At 50.6% G+C, this 20957-nt stretch overlaps 1 pseudogene; it reads left to right on the top strand.

Annotated features, from left to right (window-relative positions):
- The first annotated feature begins 797 nt into the window (after nucleotides 1-797).
- On the top strand, nucleotides 798-12466 carry LOC126929552 (ral-GDS-related protein-like; annotated as a pseudogene).
- The last annotated feature ends 8491 nt before the right edge of the window (nucleotides 12467-20957 follow it).

The raw sequence follows: 20957 nt of genomic DNA, 5'->3' as shown, positions 1-20957 counted from the left end.
GTCCTGAAGTGCTATTCCACCATCTGTGTCCTATTCCATCATTCAGAAGGGAGTCACTAAGCCCTCAGTGCTGTCTTTGTGGATGCTGCCCACCCAAGGCTGAGATGACGCACAGGGTCTGGGTCTAAATAAAATAGGAAGGCATTGGAAGGTGCAACGTCAGAGAAGGAGGATGTCTGAATATCATTTAACTTCAACGTCTACTGGTGCAGCATGAAAGACGAGGCCCAGAACAAAAGTGGCTTTTCCTGAGATCACACTGTGGACCCCAGGCCCACTGGAGTTTTATTCCATGCTACCTCTCACTCTTTCTTGCATTCCTTCCATCTCGAAGGATGTGCAGTATCTACAGGGAACACCATACCATGAGTTTTTTAAGATTTATCTCAAACACACCTCAGGAGTTCCCTAGGAAGGAGATGGTAGCGTAACCCCCATTGTGCATGCTGGGGAGGCCACAAAACACCATAGGATTTCTCTAGGGTCTCACAACTGCTAAGATAAAGGCTGTTTGACCCAGCACTGGCTCCTCAAACCTGGGACCCTGGTTACATCCAGGTCTTCCCAAGGTGCTGAAGGGGCACACTTTGGCATAATGAAGAACAGGTAAGGAGGTGACGGGGGAGGGTGAGCGGCCAGAAGCCCAGAGGGGCCTTTTAGTAGGTCTGATGGAAAGGAGGAGCTTACAGGATGGAACCTACAAGATGTGACCTCACTTCCTTGCTAACAGACCCCCAGTAGAACTCAGAATTCTGGTAACTAGGCACCCATATTATACACACAGCCCCATATCCAGTTCATTTGGTGGGCGACACTCCGGAGAACAACATGTTCTCCTGCTGTGTCCCGACGTGCTGCCGACCTCCTCATCGCAGAAGAGGCCAAAATGAGAGTCTTTCTCAAGAATATAGACATTGGTTCAACCCTCATTCTCGACGCCTCTGGCCCTTTGCCAGAAGGCACCCACAGGTAACACAGGGCCCAGGGCAGGCACGTCCAGGCCAGGCCTCAGCTGTGCCCATAGGGGAGCACCGATTCCCTCCCCATATGTTTGGGGGAAACAGGAGATGAGGGGCCCTCCCTGGACAGGAGCAGGTAGGTTGTCAGGTGTCTGGAGTCTGATAGGTATGTCAGGCTCACAGTCCAGACCATGCCTAGCAGGATGGGAAGGTGAGTGTCGAGGACACACTTTGTCTGCTCAGATCTGAATCCCAAGACCTTGAGTTTCATCTGCCGGAGACCTCAACCTTCTCTGGCTGGAGGTCTATGCAGATGCTCCTATGTGCCAAAACTTGTTGGGGTGGGGGGGGCCAGGAAGGAGTTGTATTGTGGGTGTCCCACTGTGGGGTCAGCCAGGCAGGCCACCAACACCTCTTGGCCCGGCTCTCGGGCACTCTCTTTGCAGAGCTCCACACAGCAGATCAAACAGGAGCTGTTGGATGGATTCCATTTCTCCATCTTCCTCAAAGACGGGCAGGTGCCCCATGCCAACAACCACGGCCAGTGCTGGTCTGGGGTGAGACAGGGCACAGAAGGGTCTCCACAGACAGGGACTCCAGAAAACCAGGGTGGGCCCAGGACTCAGACATGAATATGGGGACTCCCTAAGCTCTGTCCTAGGAATTTCCCACTTGAATGACCCACTGTCCTCTCCCAAAGGAATCTGGCTGCCATTAGTCCCCAGTGGCAACTTGGTTACAGGCAAAATCCCTTTCATCTATCAGAGGAAGATCAGAGAAAATCCTTCTGTTTTCACTTGATGCTATGCCAGGAGTATCTCAACACGTTGCCACAACAATTGAGTATAATGGTAACACTGTAGCAACATACTCATACTGTTATCATTGTAGCTCCCCACCCTAAGTGGATCTCCGGCAACGGGCAGTTCCACTGTCCTGTCAGACCTCCTCCAGGACTTAAAATCCAACATTTTTACACAAGCAAGTGGGGGGTGGGGGGGGGGGGGGGTGGGGCGGGGCACCGATTACAACAAAAGGTGAAGCTACTCTATGCATGTGTGTTTAAAGTGTCATCAAACAGAACTCATCCCTGTAGCCCCACCAGGCAGGAGCTGCACCCTCGCATCTCACTGTAATATTCCTTAAGGGAGGCCATGTTCCACAGCGGGTCAGCCTCTCAGTGCTGGTGGAGCCTGTCGTGATAAAATTTCCTTTCTAGGCAGCCTTTCTGCAGGGAGCATAATCCTATGTGTGTCCTAATAGGCTGGAGCAGTTTGCCAGGGCTGCCATAACATGCACGCTGACTGAAGGGCTAAACCACAAATATCTGGTTCCTCACAATTCTGGAGACTGGAAGTCCAATGTCAAGCTGTCACCCTGGGGTGGTTTGTCTGGGCCTCTCTCCTTGCTGTGGAGATGGCTGACTTCTACCTCGGTCAGCACAGGGTCTTCTCTTCAACTTCTCTGTGCGCTCACCACCTCTCCTTGTAAGAACCCCAGGCATATTAAATTCGGGGCCACCCTAATGAACTCACTTCACCTGAATTACCTCTTGGAGAACTCTGTGTCCAGACACAGTCACATTCTGAGTCTCTGGGGCTGAGAATAGAAACGTTTACATTTGGGGGAGGGGATATAATTTAACCCATAAAATATACAAATCCCCTGTGGAAGACAGACACCCGGGAAAGGGAAATCTGGGTGAAAGGATGTGCAGATAGCAACTTTCAACAGCTCTAGCCAGTTGACTTTCCAAAAGGCCTCCAGCAGCCTCAGCCTCTGAAGGTAGCTGCTTCTCTGAACACAGCCTCCCCTGAATACTAACATGCTTTTAACTTTTTGCCAATCTACTGTCTGCGTGGCAGAGAAAATCACCTTGCTTCATTTCCAGTTTCAAACATACATTTGCGTAACCTTTCACGGGTTCCATACCTGCCTGCATTTTCTTTTTTTTTTTTTTTTTTTTTTTTTGAGACGGAGTCTCGCTCTGTCACCCAGGCTGGAGTGCTGTGGCCGGATCTCAGCTCACTGCAAGCTCCGCCTCCCGGGTTCCCACCATTCTCCTGCCTCAGCCTCCCGAGTAGCCGGGACTACAGGCGCCCGCCACCTCGCCCGGCTAGTTTTTGTTTTTTTTTGTATTTTTTAGTAGAGACGGGGTTTCACCGTGTTAGCCAGGATGGTCTCGATCTCCTGACCTCGTGATCTGCCCGTCTCGGCCTCCCAAAGTGCTGGGATTACAGGCTTGAGCCACCGCGCCCGGCATCTGCCTGCATTTTCTATTCCTCAAGTTGCCTGGCAGATTCCGGGCCTTGGTATGCATTTCTTCCCACCCTGGAGTCTTCCAGCATTTTCCCCTTGCCCAAGGCTGGGATGGACGTAGCTGTTTCTCCAGACTCACGTACATCTTAAAGAACAAAAACAATCATATCCCTATGAGTCAAAGGGTTCTTGTCCTGTGCCCTGTAGCTAAAATGAGGAGGGGACGAGGCCTCCCCCGGCCTTGAGGACTTGCAGGGATGATGCTCCTCATGCAGCCGGTTGATACACAGGGTGCCGTTGCCCCACAGCTGACAAACACCGTGATGATGCCTTGAAGGCGTGAATCATTTTATCACTTTCCATCCTCACATGCAATTTTACTTTGAAAGCCTAGAACCCTTTCACCATGGGCACCCAGGTTCTCCATATGCACAAGTCCCTGAAGGGTTGGTGCTTCTTGGTGTGAGTTCCAGATCCCAATCCTCTGGTGGCTCATGGTGTTACCACTGACTCCCATGTCCCTCCTTGTCCCCCTAGTATGGAAATGAGATCTGCAGGATGCCAACTTTCCAGCCCGGCACAAGGGAGAAGCTGTTGGACTCCCTGGTTCCAGCCTTGCTAACTAAACCCATCTCTTCCTATGCCACCTGCCTGGGCCCCTCCTGGGACTTTATCACCGTGCCACACTTTTTGGAACTACTGGTTAGAAGGTGAGTGTCCGTCCCCTCCAAGGCAGAGAGGTGCCTCTGTCCCCTACTGGCTGGGTCTTGAAGATGCAGCTCTTGGAGCCTCGGATGGCTCCTCTGGAACAGGGAGTAGTGAGAAGATGAACCTCACAGGGTTCTTGTGGGGACTGAACGATTTACGACTTGGCAAACAAAGGGGTCCCTAGAACCTAAAACTCTGGAAAATCTGCTGTGGGTGCTGTGATTCATGTTTATTATTTTTGTCTTCCCTCTCACTGAAGCACCTCTCAGCATTCTGTCTCAATGGCCCATATCCTTTGCAGTTTGGAAAAACACACAGAAAGCAAGTCTGCAATGGCATTGGTAAAGGATGTCTGAGATTCCTTCTGGCTGGTCTTTCTTCTTGACACAGACAGAAGAGGGGTCCCTTGGTGCTGAAAAGGGAGCCACAGGCCCACAGACATCAGGAGAGGCTCACTGGGGTTCTCCAACGGTTGAAGTTCACTCATTCAACACATACATACAGAACACCTCATTTGTGCATCGTTCTTGTGGCTTGGCATAACTTCATAAACAAAATAATCCCTGGGTCTCAACTCTACCCACAGTCAGGCGCTCATAGGAGACAGAATAAACAGGTCATATCTACAGAATGTTAGAGGGGAAACCCTCATGGCCTCCTCTACGTATGGTGGCATCCTCCCAGATACTGACGAGAATGACGGAGCCCAGCAACAAGTATAAACTGGGTGGATTTAGGGTTCTGAAGGGTCTTTTCACCCACAAAACATGGGGGAAAAGATGTGTAACCTGGCAGGGGAGAGACTAAAGGAGCACTGGGGCTCATACTTGTAATTCACACAAGGCAGCTGACGTCTAGGGATTTCCCCTGCAAGAGGCAAACAGTGAGTTCTGTAAATACAGACTTAGTTCCCCTACAAAGGAGAGGGGAGGTTGGGGTCACAGCTGGCCACAAAGAGACCCATTCCCCAGCACCATGGCTATGCAGCTCTCCCTGTCCTCCTCCACCCAACATCTGCATCTACCCTCCTAACCCCAGGACCAGGGGACCCAGAGCTGGAGCTCTGATGAGCAACCTGCTCATAAATCAGGCTGGAGCTGCAGTCTTAAGTGTCCAGGTGCACAGTGCTGTGATCCAGGGCCTTTGGGAAGAGAATGTCAGTGGAATGCCGGGGCGCGCAATGGTCTGTACAGTCCTGCTGCATGGCCAGGTCTGCCCCTTAAAGGACAGCACTGATGACCTGGGGTAGGGTGAGGCTGTCCTCTACACAGGCAGGAAGAGGCCAGGGACCCAGAACCACGCAAGTGTGCCCTGGAGGGTTCTGTGGGAGAAGGCCAGGTCTCTGACTCAGCTGTCCACTCCATCACCAGCACCACAACCTCCATTTTGTTCACCTGGCCCCTTGAAAACACTTCAGTTTGCTATCAGCCCCCACAACGGTCATCTTTCCGGATAAAGCTGGCCTTCAGGAACTTCGCCTGGCCTGGACTGGGCATGGAGGACCATCAGGAACTTGTCCTAGGCCAGTTGGTGCTTCCGGAGCCTAATGAGGCCAAGTCAGATGGTGAGGTGGCTTGCAGTCTGGAAGACTTTCCAAGGGTGGTGTTTAGGGGCTACAATTCCCTTAAAATTCCATCCGGTCATTTCTGTACTTGGAAAACCCAGTAAAAAGTGACTGCTATGGTGACCTTTTCTCCTCTTCCAGATCCTGCGCCATCTCCTGGGCAACATGCGTTAACCATGCTGACCCTGGAGCCAGCACCGCCACTGCTGGCGGACCTAGGGGCTGCTCTGGAGCCAGGGTCAGGCGCAGCCCTGGGTGCACCAGGATATCTACATTCAGCACCAGCACCAGCACCAGCACCAGGGCAAGGGCCCCTTTCAGGAACACTGCTGGAGCCGCAGTCAGCCCCAGAGGCCCCCTGTCCCTGTCCCGGGAGTATAAAGAACCAACCCCCTGACGAGCTGTCTGATGTAACGACCTTCCCTCCCAGGCTGCTGGCAGAGCAGCTGACCCTGATGGATGCGGTGAGCAGCTGGGCTTTGCAGGCTGTGCCTCTGGCATCAGCTGTCTCAGACGAGCCTCTCTCTGAGGAGTGGCCAATACCCCGGGTCCAATTGCACCTCTACTTCTTACCAATCATGGGATTTGGATGAGTTTCCTCATCCACAAGCCTTCCCTGTCTGCATGTGGACAACAGAGTTGGGACATCGCCCGTGCCAGCTCCACAGAGGGACTGTGCAGACTGAGACAGGGGATAGACAGAAAGCAGGGCAGGGCAGGTGATCACTGAGGGGCAGGCAGGGCCATGGGTCACTCACCCAGCTGCTCAGGAGCCTCACGACCCTCAGCGCTTATTAGGTGCCTGATGCATACTAGATTCTATGACAGACACCCAAACAGAGCCCATAGTTGCATCTGCCACAAGGAAAGTGCACCGGTGTGGAGAAGTAGAGGGCTGATTGGGATGGGAGGAAGACAAGGTCTCAGGACGGGCAGGCCTGAGCCACCTTCTACTCCTTGGAGGGCGGATGGCCTAGGAGAAAATGTCACTTTCTCTTCCCACTCTCATGGAGTTTTGGGCCATGATGCATTCAGGGGCCTCGGTGGGCAAAATATCAAACCCAGGGACTCCCACACATCTGGAGCCCATTTTAAAGCTTTCTGAGCTCCAGCTCAGTTCCTGCCAGAGACCATGGATGACTGTGAGCTCAGTCCCTGCCTGGGACTGTGGGTGACTCTGAGCTGGGGTGTGCTCTGTCCATGACACTCTCCTCCTCCCCTAAAGGAGCTGTTCAAGAAGGTAGAGCTCTACGAATGTTTGGGCTCTATCTGGGGCCGACGAGCTAAGGAGGGGAATGAGCACGTGGCACCCACAGTTCGTGCCACCATCGCACATTTCAACAGGCTCGCCAACTGCGTCACCACCTCCTGCCTCGGGGACCACAGCATGAGGGCCCAGGACAGGGCCAGGGTGGTGGAGCACTGGATCAAGGTGGCCAGGGTAAGCCATGGTTGGGCCTGAGGATTCCCTCTCTAAAAATGGGGAACTGCCTCTTCTCCTCCATCCGCTTTCAGGATTGGCATCTGTATCTCTGGCCTAAGCCCTTCACACTCCCTAGGCCCTTCTTGCCAGAGCTTCACTGACCTTGACTCCCATGGCCCAGTGGGGGCTGCTCACTTCCAACCTGGGCTCTTCCTTGGGTTGAACTAAAATCCTAGATGAGTGATATGCACTCGACTCCAGGTGTGCCCTCCTGAGGCTCCCTAGGCCTCTGCTTTGTCCAGGAGGGGAGATCTCAGCAGAGGGGGCTGAGGCTGAAGTAGGCCGGGCTCCAACTCTGGACCTCACAGCTCACTCTTCCCTCTCCAGGAGTGCCTAAGCCTCAACAACTTCTCCTCGGTGCACGCCATTGTCTCTGCTCTGCGCAGCAACCCAATACATCGGCTACACAAGACGTGGGCAGCAGTGTCCAGGTGAGGAGGACTCTCTCCATGGGAATGCCAGGGTTGACCTAGGGATTCGAAGGTCTCCCCATGTGCCCTCAACGACTCTGAAGGGTTCTTGGAGACCAGGGACACTGGAGGCAGGGATGGGCCCATGGGTGTGGTCACTAAGCTGTCTTGGACTCCTAGGCAAGGATTTCCAACTCAGGACTAAGGTTTTTTAATCATCAGGAACAGACTGGAGCCAACTGGAGGCTTTCAGGTGTTTGCACCCAGCAGTGGAACTGTGTCCAGCTGGAAGCTAACTGTGAACACAGAGGGGCTCATGGGAAGTGGAGACGGGCCAGTGGAGGAGCATGACAGGTCCCACCCTGGTCCTCTGGAGTCCTTTTCATCAGAGGACCCCATTGGAAACTCTCACCCAGGAAGTTGGGATTCTCTGGGCTTTCAAATAAAAGGGATTAGATTGGAACTCACAAATCTCCCAGCTTATTCCCAAATTTACTCTTTTTCTTTCCTCTGTCCACAGCAAAAGCACAAAATATCTAAAAGAACTCTACAAAAAAGACACTACATTGAAGAGGGACCTGCTGATCAAGGTACAGTGGAGTCTGGGAGATGCAGCACAAGTGTTTAAGGGTCAGAGAAAAGAGCGAGTTTGGAAGGGCATTGGACCTGGTGTGAAGTGGTTATTTTCCTTTGTTTTGACTTACCTACTAAAAGTGGACCTGAAAATTTCCCTCCATGCCTACCTTGGGCCAACAGGGAGAGGGGTATGAGGGTCCATGGGCACGTGGGGGAACAGGGGCAGGAGGCTCTGGAAATGGGATGTGGCAATGGCTGCTGGGCTGCTGAGCGGGGGTGATGAGCTGCAGCATTAGCAGGGCTCTGGCTCCCACGCTGGTCCATGCTGCTGGCATGGAGCTTCCTCCAGGCTGAGGGATGGTTATGGTAGGTGGGATTTTCTTCCCTCCTCAAACTGGCCAGCAATTCCTCAGGAAGCCAGGCCTCTGCTGCTGCTTCTGTCTGCAGTGCACCTCCATGGGCAGGGGACCTCTGCCCACACTGTGGGAGAGGGGGAACGAAAACAGAGGAAAATCACGTGCCCGGGAGTCCAGTGGACCGCCCAGCTATGGGCACCAATGGGCATGCTCGGGACAGACATACATGTTTGCGGTGACTGCCCGCTCTGCCCTTTGCAGACACCCGAAAACTGTCATGTCACAGGATTCTCACCAGTTAGCAGTGACACATGCTCATGACAAGTATCTCAGGGATTCAGGCATTCCTAGGGGATCCTCCCTGACCAGATCTCAGAATCTTCCATGCAAATGAGAAGGCAACATGTTACCCCACCCTGGATTCTGCAAAACTCTGCCATGTCAGTCAGAGATGGAGCCACAGGAGGCCACATCTTGAGTAGAGGAAGAGAGAGTTCTGTGCACGGAACTCCCCTGAGGAATCAATGGCAACGCAAAATCTTTGGCATGGCTCAAACCAAGTTTGTGTGTCACAGACTCCAGTGGGGCTCGGATAGGCAGGTGCCACTTAACCAGGTCTCCTAAAATGCCCTGTCCCTTTCCCATCATGAATGTGCCTCGTTGGAGACCTAGACACTCAGAGACTCCAGCGAACACGACCCTGATGGGTGGTGGTGCTAGGATATGGGGTGAAGGCAGCCGAGACACAGCCTCCAGGACAGGCAGGAGGCGCCCTGTCTTTTGGGGTCCTGGGGAGTCACTCTCCACTCTGGGTCTCTGTTTGCTCTTCTGGAAAATGAAGGGATGCTGAGCCTGTAGTGCAGCCCTCACATGATGAAAATGAGGTTAAAGAAAAGAAAGCAATTTGAAGGCGCGCATGTCTGGTTCTTCCTCAGAGGGATGAGGATGAAAACAATGGCAACAGCTACAGGAAACAGTACTCAGGAAGCCCTGTGAGGTAGCTGTGGTTTTCATCGCTCTTTACAGAAGAGGAACAGTCTCAGGGAGGCCCGGCTGCATGACTGGGTGACACACACAGGAGTGTGGAGCTGGGCCAGTGGAATGAGCACTGTGCCAGATGACACACACCAGTCCCTGGGGATCCAAGTGTGGGGTGGCTGGGGTGTAACTGGGGGAAGGGAGGAGAGCCTCACTGTCTCCATCACTGACACCTCGCAGGCAGGGAGCTTTAAGGTGGCCACCCAGGAGAGGAACCCACAGAGAGCGCAGATGAGGCTGCGGAAGCAGAAGAAGGTGAGCGAGCCTTTTTCATGGAGGGGCCGCAGGCGATCAGAGGACAGGGCTCCCTTCCCCGCCAGCTGGAGGCCTCCATATCAAGACAGTGGGGGCTTCCTCCCAGCCCTGTCCTCCTGTGGACACTGGGCTGGGAAAACCTCCATTTGAGAGACCAGAGCAAGGGACTGGGAAAGCTGGACTCAGAGTGGATGTGGGGAAGGGTAAGGCTAGAACCACATGCCCCTGTGAATTGTTAAAATCCCACCATAGAGTGGGATTTTAACAATTCTAATAACTGGGAATGCTTGCTAGACTTGGAGGTCAGCTGGGATAGAGGAGGCAGAGAATTGGGAAAGGCAGCTGAGGGTCTTTGGCTGCTCCGACTGGGAGACCTGGGGAGCGGGGTTCTGGGAGACAGGGGCTGATGAGATTTCATAGGACAGGACCTTGGACAGGCACCTGACGGCCAATACTCATCACAACTACCCCTCCCACTTCCCACCCTTCTTGGCACAGGGAGCGGTCCCCTTCCTGGGGGATTTTCTGACTGAGTTACACAGGTTGGATTCGGCCATCCCTGACGATCTGGATGTGAGTGAGCCTGGGGCAGGTTGGTTGGGAACCAGGATCCTGAGGCTTGGGAGGAGAGGGTCCTGGACCGAGCCCTTAGATCTCAGCCCTTGGCAAACCTCCTCTCCTGAAAGCCTCACAGATGCTCCTGTGGGTGGGGGTATCAAGCCCATCTCATCATCTCTGCGTGATGGAGGCTCCATGGCAGTCACCAGTCCCTATTCCTGAGTGGTGAAGCTGCAGAGCTGCCTGACTGCAATGCTGCTGAGGTGTGGGCTGAACTGCACTCAACCTTTCTCTAGGGTAGTCCCGTAATAGGAGAGTGAAACTGAGCCTCTCCAAAGGCAGGTAGTTGCAGGGTCACTGAGTGCTTTTTTTCTATGAGAGGCCTCAGTTTCCCTGTCTGTCATCAGGGAGGGTTGGGGCAGAAGGTCCCTGAGCCTCAGCTCCCATGCCCCCTGCTCTAGAACCTGGAGCCTGAGGCAGGTCCAAGTCCTGTCATGTGCACATTCCCTGACCCTGGTGGCCCTGGCAGTAGTGCAGAATGGGAAGGGGTGGGGTGGGGCTGGTTGAGGGCCAGGGACCTTTCTGATGGACTCTGTCTGCCTTCCAGGGCAACAGCAACAAGAGGAGGAAGGTGAGCAGCTGGGGCACTCACGTTGCATGAGGGTGGGGATGTGGACGTCACAGTCCACCCTGGGCAGGACACTCCCTGGCTCCATCCTCTACATCTTAGGTTTACTGGGAGGGTTTGACACACACAGGAGGAGGAGACCTAGCCCAGTGGAGAAAGTGGGAAATGGAATGGAATCAAAGACCAGTTCCTGCAGGAGGGGCTTTTTACATCCAACTCTGAGAACAGACTGGGGGCTGCATGGGGCCCCTTCAGAAAACTGCCCCAGGGATCTGCCCCTTCTCCCTGCCTACCAAAAGTGCTCTCAGCCATCTTCCACAGAGGCCCTGTCAGCAACCTGTCCTCTGTCTCTAGGAGGTCCGAGTTCTGCAGGAAATGCAGCTGCTCCAAGTGGCTGCCATGAATTACAGGCTTCGGCCTCTTGAGAAATTTGTCACCTATTTCTCAAAAATGGAGCAGCTCAGTGACAAGGAGAGGTGAGGGTCTAGGGGATGGGCAGAGGGTGGGAGAAGGCTCTCCATTTTTTTTTTCCCCCAATATGGTCTGGCTCTGTTGCCCAGGCTGCACTGCAGGGTGACCATCTCTGCTCATTGCACCATCTGCCTCCTGGGCTCAAGCCCTTCCTCAGCCTCTCAAGCAGCTGGGATTACTGCTGTACACCATGTCCCAGGACATGGTACAGCCTGTATAGACACCATGTCCTGTTGTTCTGCTGTTGTTCTGGTACAGATGGGGTTTCACAATGTTCTCCAGGCTGGTCTCAAACTCCTGGCCTCAAGCAATCCACCCACCTCAGGCACCCAAAGTACTGACATTATAGGTGTCAGCCACCCCACCTGGCCTAGAGGAGGCTCTCCTATGGCCATCTGCAGAAAGCCTATGGCCAAGACTCCCAGGATTTCAGCTGGGCAGGCACTGACAGGGGACCTGATGTGTGGCTCACGGTGGCCTCACAGCTGCCTCTCTCTCCTGCAGCTACAAGCTGTCCTGCCAGCTGGAGCCCAAATCCCAGTAGGCCGGCAACATCCTGCAGTGGCTGGGACCCCACCAGGGTGCTGGCCAGAACACCGGCTCTGCACCATCCTTCACCCAGACCGGGGAACATCAGGGAACCACATCTAGGAGGCTGGCAGCTCAGCTGCATCTGGCCCCTGCTACTCAACACCAGCTGCTCCTGCTGGCCGGGATCAGGCCATGGGACTTTTGCGAGTCAGGCGGGAGACCATTTTATGTTTATTTTCTTTAGTGTATAAGTAAGAGTTTTTTGTTTAACTTTAATCAAAGTAAAATTTTAAAACACTATTCAAAATGTTCTATAGTTGTTGGACTGAGAAAAGTAACTGCACTGCAGTAACCGTATACCAGTCTTTAGAATTCATAGTCCAGTATGTCGAATTGAGGCTATGGCTGAACAAGTCATAGAACAGTGTTCACGTTACGCATGGTAATCACTGAACCTTTTCCTTCTTTGTTCAAATTAATGATTGTTAACTCTATTTAAGGAAAACAAACAAAACAAAACAAAAAAGCCCTTAAAAATCATAGCATGTTACCCAATCTACCACACTTGTTCTACTGACCAGCTACTCTCAAACTTAAATTCTAGTGAAATTCAAGTTCCAATGGGGTACTCTACTTTCTTAAGGTTTAAATATTTAATGAATCACTGAAATATTTACTGAAGGGCTGGAGATAGGAGGTATTTAAGCAAGTGGTAGGGCTGGCCTTCTCCAGAAGTCCTGGACAGAAGGGAACTGGCCATCAGTCTCCAGGAGGGAAACTTTTTCCACTATCGATCATCCCAGACTTTCAGACACCTCTCCCCTAAGTGAACATCAAGAAAGGAGAGGATTGTTTGAACCCAGTGTCTAAAGGATTTCCCACAGCTTAATTTGAACACAAACCCCACTGTGCTACATCAGACAAAAACAAGCCAAAGAAATCAACATTTCAGGGTCTGCAATATCATACCTCTAAATCAACACCAAATAAACACCTAAACCCAATCCTGGAGCCACAAAGCTCCTACAAGAAAAGTAGGAGTCTGTATCTCAGCAAAACTTGTATCTCTGCATGCAGTTTGCAAAAAAGAAAACAAAAGCAAAAATTATCTATGGCAAGAAACCCTTAGACCACGCAACTGATTTGGTGATACTTTTTCTTATTTTTTGTTCTTTTTGGATGGGACACAAAAATCACTGCTAACAAATGTGAATACAAACACATGGGACTATACATCATTTTAGACCTTCCGCATGGGGAAGAGAAAGAATGAACCATTAAAGAAGGCATCCTACCGACTGAAAGAAAGTTCAGTAGAATCCTATCTGTGAAAGGGGTTGTTATCTAACATGCATGAGAAACTAACACTACTCTAACTGGGAAAATGAACAAAACCAAACACCCTAGCTAAAACTGGGCAAAGAACCTGAACAGGCACATCTAAAAAGAAAACACGAAATTGACAGGTCAAAGAGAAGCTGCTCAACTTCACTAATCCTCACACAAATGTCTAAGTGAAAACCACACTCAGATAACCTATCACTTTAATTAGAACGAAACTTACCAAAAACAAACAAACAAACAAACAACCCACCCATACGTTCACAGGCAGTGGCCAATGTATAAATGCAGAAAAAGGCTGAGATGGGCGGATCACGAGGTCAGGAGATCGAGACCATCCTGGGTAACATGGTGAAACCCCGTCTCTACTAAAAAATACAAAAAACTAGCCAGACGAGGTGGCGGGCATCTGTAGTCCCAGCTACTCGGGAGGCTGAGGCAGGAGAATGGCGTAAACCTGGGAGGCGGAGCTTGCAGTGAGCTGAGATCCAGCCACTGCACTCCAGCCTGGGCGATAGAGCGAAACTCCGTCTCAAAAAAAAAAAAAAAAAAAGCAGAAAAAGACACTTTTATACACTTTTGCTGGAAATGTACATTATTATACACACGAAGCAAAGCAGCTGAAGGTGCCTTAAACATTTTACATTACAACTACCCATTCACCTAGCAATCCCACCGCCGGTTATACACAGAAAGCACATGGAATCTGTTATGTTGAAGAGATATTGGCCTTCCTATGGCGACTGAAGCACTATGCACAATAGCGAAGGTATCCAATCCACCTACCTGTTCATGCACAGATAAAGGGATAAAGAAACTGCAGTACACAATGGAATCATCTTCGGCCACAGAAATTCATGAAACCATGTCATCTGCAGCAACGTGCAGAGACCTGGAGGACATGACCAGCGAAATGAGTCAGGCAGAGAAAGACAAACACGGCATGATTTCATGAATATGAGAATGAGATCAACTTTCTCTCTAAACGACTTTATCTCCTAGACAAGAAAGTTCCACAGTGGTGAAGAGAGGCTGTGGGTTGGCGGCTCAGGGCAGAAACTGGGAAATGGATACAATGTTACACTCAGATGAATAAATTCAGCTATTCTACTCCACAGCAGGGTGTCTAGACTTAATAGTATCCTACCATATTTTCCAAAAAGGGCTGAAGAGAAGGATTCTGAATATTGCAAGCACAGAGAACTAATAAATAATAACTACACAAGGTAACAGAGACAGTCAATGCCTTGCTTTCATCATTACACAAGGTATAGATGCATGGATCAAAATGTCCCACTCTACTCTTTAATTGTATACCTTTACTATAGAGCAAATTGTTGTTAAGGACATGGAAAGAAACAATGCTGAAGTTCATGTGAGACCAGGAAATGCCCTGTATTTCCAAAGCAATTCTGAGAAATCGAAACAACACTGGATGCATCACACCCCGATTTGAAATTTCACTCAAGCTCTAGGAACCTGCTTCCGCATGGATGAGTGGAAGAGAACAGAGGACCTGCAGTAAACCCATACACCTCATACCACTTGATTTTGGATGAAATACACAATAAGTAACGGGGAAAGAACTCCCCTTTCAACATTCTTGGAATAAATGGCGAGCCATATGCGGAAGAGTAAGTAACACTAGGCCTCTACTTCTCACCATGTACCAAAGTTCACTCAGATGAATGAAAGACGTAAATGCAAGACCTCAAAGTACAAAAGTCCTACAAGAGACCCTAGGAAATACCCTTGTTGACATCAGCTTTGACAAAGGATTTATATGCCCAAGACCCCACATGACACTGCAACAAAAGCAATAATCGACATGTGGGACCTAATACACTAAAGAGCCACCACACAACACAAGAAATTACCAACAGAGTGGACAGATGACATACAGGATGAGAGAAAATTGTTCCCAAACTACGCACGTTACCATTAGTTAAATGGTCATGTCACAGGATTCTCACCAGTTAGCAGTGACACATGCTCATGACAAGTATCTGGGGGATTCATATGTTCCTAGGGGACCCCCCCTGACCAGATCTCAGAATCTTCCATGCAAATGAGAAGGCAATGTGTCACCCCACCCAGGATTCTGGAAAACCCTGCCATGTCAGAGATGGTGCCTCAGAGGGCCACTTTCTGAGTGGAGGAAGAGAGAGTTCTGTGCACGGAACTCCCCTGGGGGATCACTGGCAAGGCAAAACCTTTAGCATGGCTCAAACGCAGTTTGTGTGTCACAGATTCCAGTGGGGCTCAGATAGGCAGGTGCCACTTAACCAGGTCTCCTAAAACGCCCTGTCCCTTTCCCATCACAACTGTGCCTGGTTGGAGACCTAGACACTCAGAGACTCCAGAGAACATGACTCTGATGGGTGGCAGTGCTGGCATATGGGGTGAAGGCAGCCGAGACACAGCCTCCAGGACGGGACAAGGCGCCCTCTGTTTTGGGGCCCTGGGGAGTCACTACCCACTCTGGGCCTGTTTGCTCTTCTGGAAAATGAAGGGATGCTGAGCCTGTAGTGCAGCCCTCACTGTATGGAAATGAGGTTCCAGAAAAGAAAGCAATTTGAGGGCACTCGTGCCTGGTTCTTCCTCAGAGGGATGAGGGGGAGAACAATGACAACAGCTACAGGAAACAGTACACAGGAGGCCCTGTGAGGTAGCTGTGGGTTTCATTACTCTTTACAGAAGATGAAAAAGTCTCAGGGAGGCCCGGCTGCATGATTGGGTGACATACACAGGGAGTGTGGAGCTGGGCCAGTGGTATGAGCACTGTGCCGGGTGACTCACGCCAGTTCCTGGGCATCCCAGTGTAGGGTGGCTGGGGAGTAAGTGGCGGAAGGGAGGAGAGCCTCACTGTCCCTGTCCCTGAAACCTGGCAGGCAGGGATCTTTAAGGTGGCCACCCAGGAGAGGAACCACCAGAGAGCTCAGAAGAGGCTGCGGAGGCAGAAGAAGGTGAGTGAGCCTGTGGCATACAGGGATTGTAAGAGATCAGAGGACAGAGTTCCTTTCCCTACCAGCTGGAGGCCTCCATATCATAACAGTGGGGGCTTCCTACTCAGCTCTGTCCTCTTGTGGTCACTGGGCCTGGAAACCCTCCATTTGAGAGACCAAAGCAAGGGTCTGGGAAAGCTGGACTCAAGAGTGGATGTGGGGAAGGGTAAGGCTGGGACCATAGGCCCTTGTGACTTGTTAAAATCTCACTATAGAGGTAACTAGCGGTGCTTGCTAGACTTGCAGGTCAGCTGGGATGGAGGAGGCAGAGAAATGGGAAAGGCAGCTGAGGGTCTTTGGCTGTTCCATCTAGGAGACCTAGGGAGGGGGGTTCTGGAAGACAGGGGCTGATGGGATTTCATGGGATAGGACCTTGGGCAGGCACCTGAGGGCCAATACTCATCACCACTTCCCCAACCCTCCTTGGCACAGGGTGTGGTTGCCTTCCTCGGGGATTTTCTGACTGTATTACACAGGTTGGATATGGCCATCCCAGATGATCTGAATGTGAGTGAGCCTGGGGCAGGTTGGCTGGGAACCAGGATCCTGAGGCTTGGGAGGAGAGGGGCCTGGACCGAGCCCTTAGACCCCAGCCCTTGGCAAACCTCCTCTCCTGAGAGTCTCACAGCCGCTCCTGTGGGTGGGGGTGTCAGGCCCATCTCATCACTTCTTAGTGATGGAGGCTCCATGGCAGCCACCAGTCCCTATTCCTGAGTGGTGAAGCTGCAGAGCTGCCTGACTGCAAAGCTGCTCAGGTGTGGGCTGAGCTGGACTCAGCGACTCCCCAGGGTAGTCCCGTAATAGGAGAGTGAAATTGAGCCTCTCCAAGGGCAGACAGTTCCAGGGTCACTGTGGGCTTTCTTTCTATAAGAGACCTCAGTTTCCCTGTCATCAGACAGGGTTGGGGCAGAGTGTCCCTGAGTCTCAGCTCCCATGCCCCCTGCTCTAGAGCATGGAGTCTGTGGCAGATCCAAGTCCTGTCATGTGCATATCCCTTGACCCTGGTGGCAGTAGTGCAGCATGGGAGGGGGCGGGGTGGGGCTGATTGTGGGCCAGGGACCTTTCTGATGGACTCTGCCTGCCTTCCAGGGCAACAGCAACAAGAGGAGAAAGGGGGGACTCACACTGGATGAGGGTGGGGAGGTGGACCTCACAGTCCACCCTGGACAGGACACTCCCTGGCTCCATCTCGTACATCTTAGGTTTACTGGGAGGGGCTGACAAACACAGGAGGAGGAGACCAATCCCCATGGAGAAAGTGGGAAAGGCACTGGATCAAAGACCAATTCCTACAGGAGGGGATGTTTACATCCAACTCTGAGAATAGGCTGGGGGCTGCATGGGGCCCCTTCAGAAAACTGCCCCAGGGATCAGCTCCTTCTCCCTGCCTGCCAAAGGCCCCCTCAGCATCTTCCACCCAGGCCCTGTCAACATCCTGCCTTCTGTCTCTAGGAGGTCCGAGTTCTGCAGGAAATGCAGCTGCTCCAAGTGGCTACCAAGAATTACAGGCTTCGGCCTCTTGAGAAATTTGTCACCTACTTTCCAAGAATGGAGCAGCTCAGTGACAAGGAGAGGTGAGGGCCTAGGGGATGGACAGAGGGTGGGAGAAGGCTCTCCATTTTTTTTTTTTTTTTTCCCAACATGGTCTGGCTCTGTCACCCAGGCTGCACTGCAGTGTGACCATCTCTGCTCACTGCAACGTCTGCCTCCCGGGCTCAAGCCCTTCCTCAGCCTCGTAAGCAGCTGGGACTACTGCGGTACACCATGTCCCAGGACATGGTACAGCCTGTACAGACACCATGTCCTGTTGCTCAGCTGTTGTTCTGGTACAGATGGGGTTTCATGATGTTGTCCAGGCTGGTCTCAAACTCCTGGCCTCAAGCAATCCACCCACCTCAGTCTCCCAAAATACTGACATTACAGGTGTCAGCCACCCCACCTGGCCTAGAGGAGGCTCTCCTGTGGCCAGCTACAGAGAGCCTATGGCCATGACTCCACGGCCAGCATCAACCCTCTTGCATGGGGACCACTGGGGACCCAGGATTTCAGCTGGGCATGCACTGAGAGGGGACCTGATGTGTGGCTCATGGTGGCCTCATAGCTGCCTCACTGTCCTGTAGCTACAAGCTGTCCTGCCAGCTGGAGCCTAAATCCCAGTAGGCCGGCAACATCCTGCAGTGGCTGGGACCCCACCGGGATGTTGGCCAGAACACCGGCTCTGCACCATCCTTCACCCAGACCGGGGACACCAGGGAACCACATCTAGGAGGCTGGCAGCTCAGCTGCATCTGGCCCCTGCTCCTCAACACAAGCTGCTCCTGCTGGCCAGGATCAGGCCATGGGACTTTTGCCAGGCAGGTGAGAGACCATTTTATGTTTATTTTCTTTAGTGTGTAAGTAAGGGTTTTTTTCTTAGCTTTCATTAAAATAAAATTTTAAAACACCATTCAAAATGTTCTACAGTTGTTGGAATGAGAATAGTAACTCCAATGCAGTAACCGCATACCAGTCTTTAGGATTCATAGTCTAGCATGTCAAATTGAGACCATGGCTGAAGAAGTCATAGAACTGCGTTCACGTTACACATACCAACTGTTTAATGTTTTCCTTTTTTATTCAAATTAATTATTGTTAACTCTGTTTAAGGAAAACAACAACAAAAAAACCCCAAAAACCCTTAAAAACCATAGTATGTCACCCATCTACCTCACTTGTTCTACTGACCATCTACTCTCAAACTTAGATTCTAGTTAAATTCAAGTTCCACCGGGGTACTCTAATTTCTTAAGGTTTAAATATTTAATGAATCACTGAAATATTTACTGAAGGCCTGGAGATAGGAGGTATTTAAGCAAGTGGTAGGGCTGGCCTCCTCCAGAAGTCCTGGGCAGAAGGGAGCTGGCCATCAGTCTCCATGAAATACAGATAAAGTTTTTCCACTGTGGATCTTCCCAGACTTTCTGACACCTGTCCCCCCAAATAGCTAATAAATAGGCAATGGATATAAACACACACTTCTCTAAAGATGATGTATAAGCAACCAAGAAATAAGAAAACATACTCAACCTAATTGTCAGAGAAATACAAATTAAAAGCACAATCAGATATCATCTCACGCTGGTCAGAATGGCAATTACACAGTCAAGAAAAAAAAAAGAAAGGACACTAGCAAGGCAGCAGAGAAGGGGGACACTAGTCCACTTATGGTGAAAATGCAAAGTAATTCAGACACCATGGAAAGCACTTTGGAGATTGCTCAAGGAACTTACACCAGAACTACCATCTGACACAGCAAGCCCACCACTGGGATATATATACACAAAGGAAAATAAATCCTTCTGTGCAAAACACACATGCACACAAACCGTCTTGGCAGCACTACTTACAATGGCAAACATGTGAAATCAACCTAGGTACCCATCAACAGGGGATCAAAGGAGGAAAATGTAGTACATATATACTATAAAAAACTAGGCAGCCATTAAAAAAACAAACAAACAACAACAACAACAAAAAAAACAAGGAAATCATGTCCTTGGCAGCAACATGAAAGGAGCTGGAGGCCATTATCTAAAGACAAATAAGGAAAACAGAGAACACCAAATGCCACATGTTCTCACTTCTAAGGTGGAGCTAACATTGAATACACCCTACCGTAAAAGTGAAAACAACAGACACTGATGACTCTCAGATGGAAAAGGAAGAAGGGACAAGGTATGGGCTAAAGACCTACCCGGTGGGTACAACTACTCCCTGCGTGATAAGGTCTCTGGGACCCCAAGTCTCAGTGTCATGCAACATACCAAAGGCAGTAACTAATCTGCCTTTGTACCCTTTAGTCTATAATAAATGTAGAAACTGGGCCGGGTGCAGTGGCTCATGCCTACAATCCCAGCACTTTGGGAGGCCGAGGCGGGCGGATCACAAGGTCAGGAGATCGAGACCACGGTGAAACCCCGTCTCTACTAAAAATACAAAAAATTAGCCAGGCGCGGTTGCGGGCGCCTGTAGTCCCAGCTACTCGGGAGGCTGAGGCAGGAGAATGGCGGGAACCCGGGAGGTGGAGCTTGCAGTAAGCCGAGATCGCGCCACTGCACTCCAGCCTGGGCGACAGAGTAAGACTCCTTCTCAAAAAAAAAAATAAATAAAAATAAATAAATGTAGAAACTATGTTAAAAAATACAAACTTAGAAGCTAAAACAATGAACGAAAAACACAAACTTTTATAATTATCCAAATAATCTTTTATTGGCATAAACTAAGAAAGTGGACAGAATCAGTAAACCAAATACTCAACCCCAATTTACATATAGTGAACACATTTTTCAAAAGAACACCAAAAAGACACAATGGGCAAAAGATAGTCTGTTTAATAGATGATTCTGAGCAAACTGAATATTCACAAACACTGAAATAGGACCCTTATGTCATGCAACACAAAAATTAATACAAAATACATTAAAAGCCTAAAACTCAATTCTGAAACCACAAAACTCCTGCAAGAAAACATAAGGTGCACACGTATTTTTGAAAAGAAATCCATGCACGTTGGCTGCTAAAGGTATTTAAAAAACATTAAAACAAAGGAAAAACTCTAAGAAAACACCCATAGACAATGTAAGAGCTTGCCATTTTCACTAAAAAGATGGGCACCCGCTGGCACAGAACAGTGGAACAGATTAGAAGACCCAGATATAAACCTGCACACCTGAAACCATCTGATACTTGAAAAAAAGTCAACAAAAATAAGCAATGGAGAAAGGATTCCCTACCAGTAAGTGGTGTTGGCACAAGTGGCTCGCTAGATGCAGAAGA

This window comes from Macaca thibetana, chromosome 10 (genome assembly GCF_024542745.1).
Source record: "Macaca thibetana thibetana isolate TM-01 chromosome 10, ASM2454274v1, whole genome shotgun sequence".
Taxonomy (NCBI): domain Eukaryota; kingdom Metazoa; phylum Chordata; class Mammalia; order Primates; family Cercopithecidae; genus Macaca; species Macaca thibetana.
The sequence above is the reverse complement of the archived record's forward strand: the minus strand, read 5'-3'. Positions and strand labels throughout refer to the sequence as shown.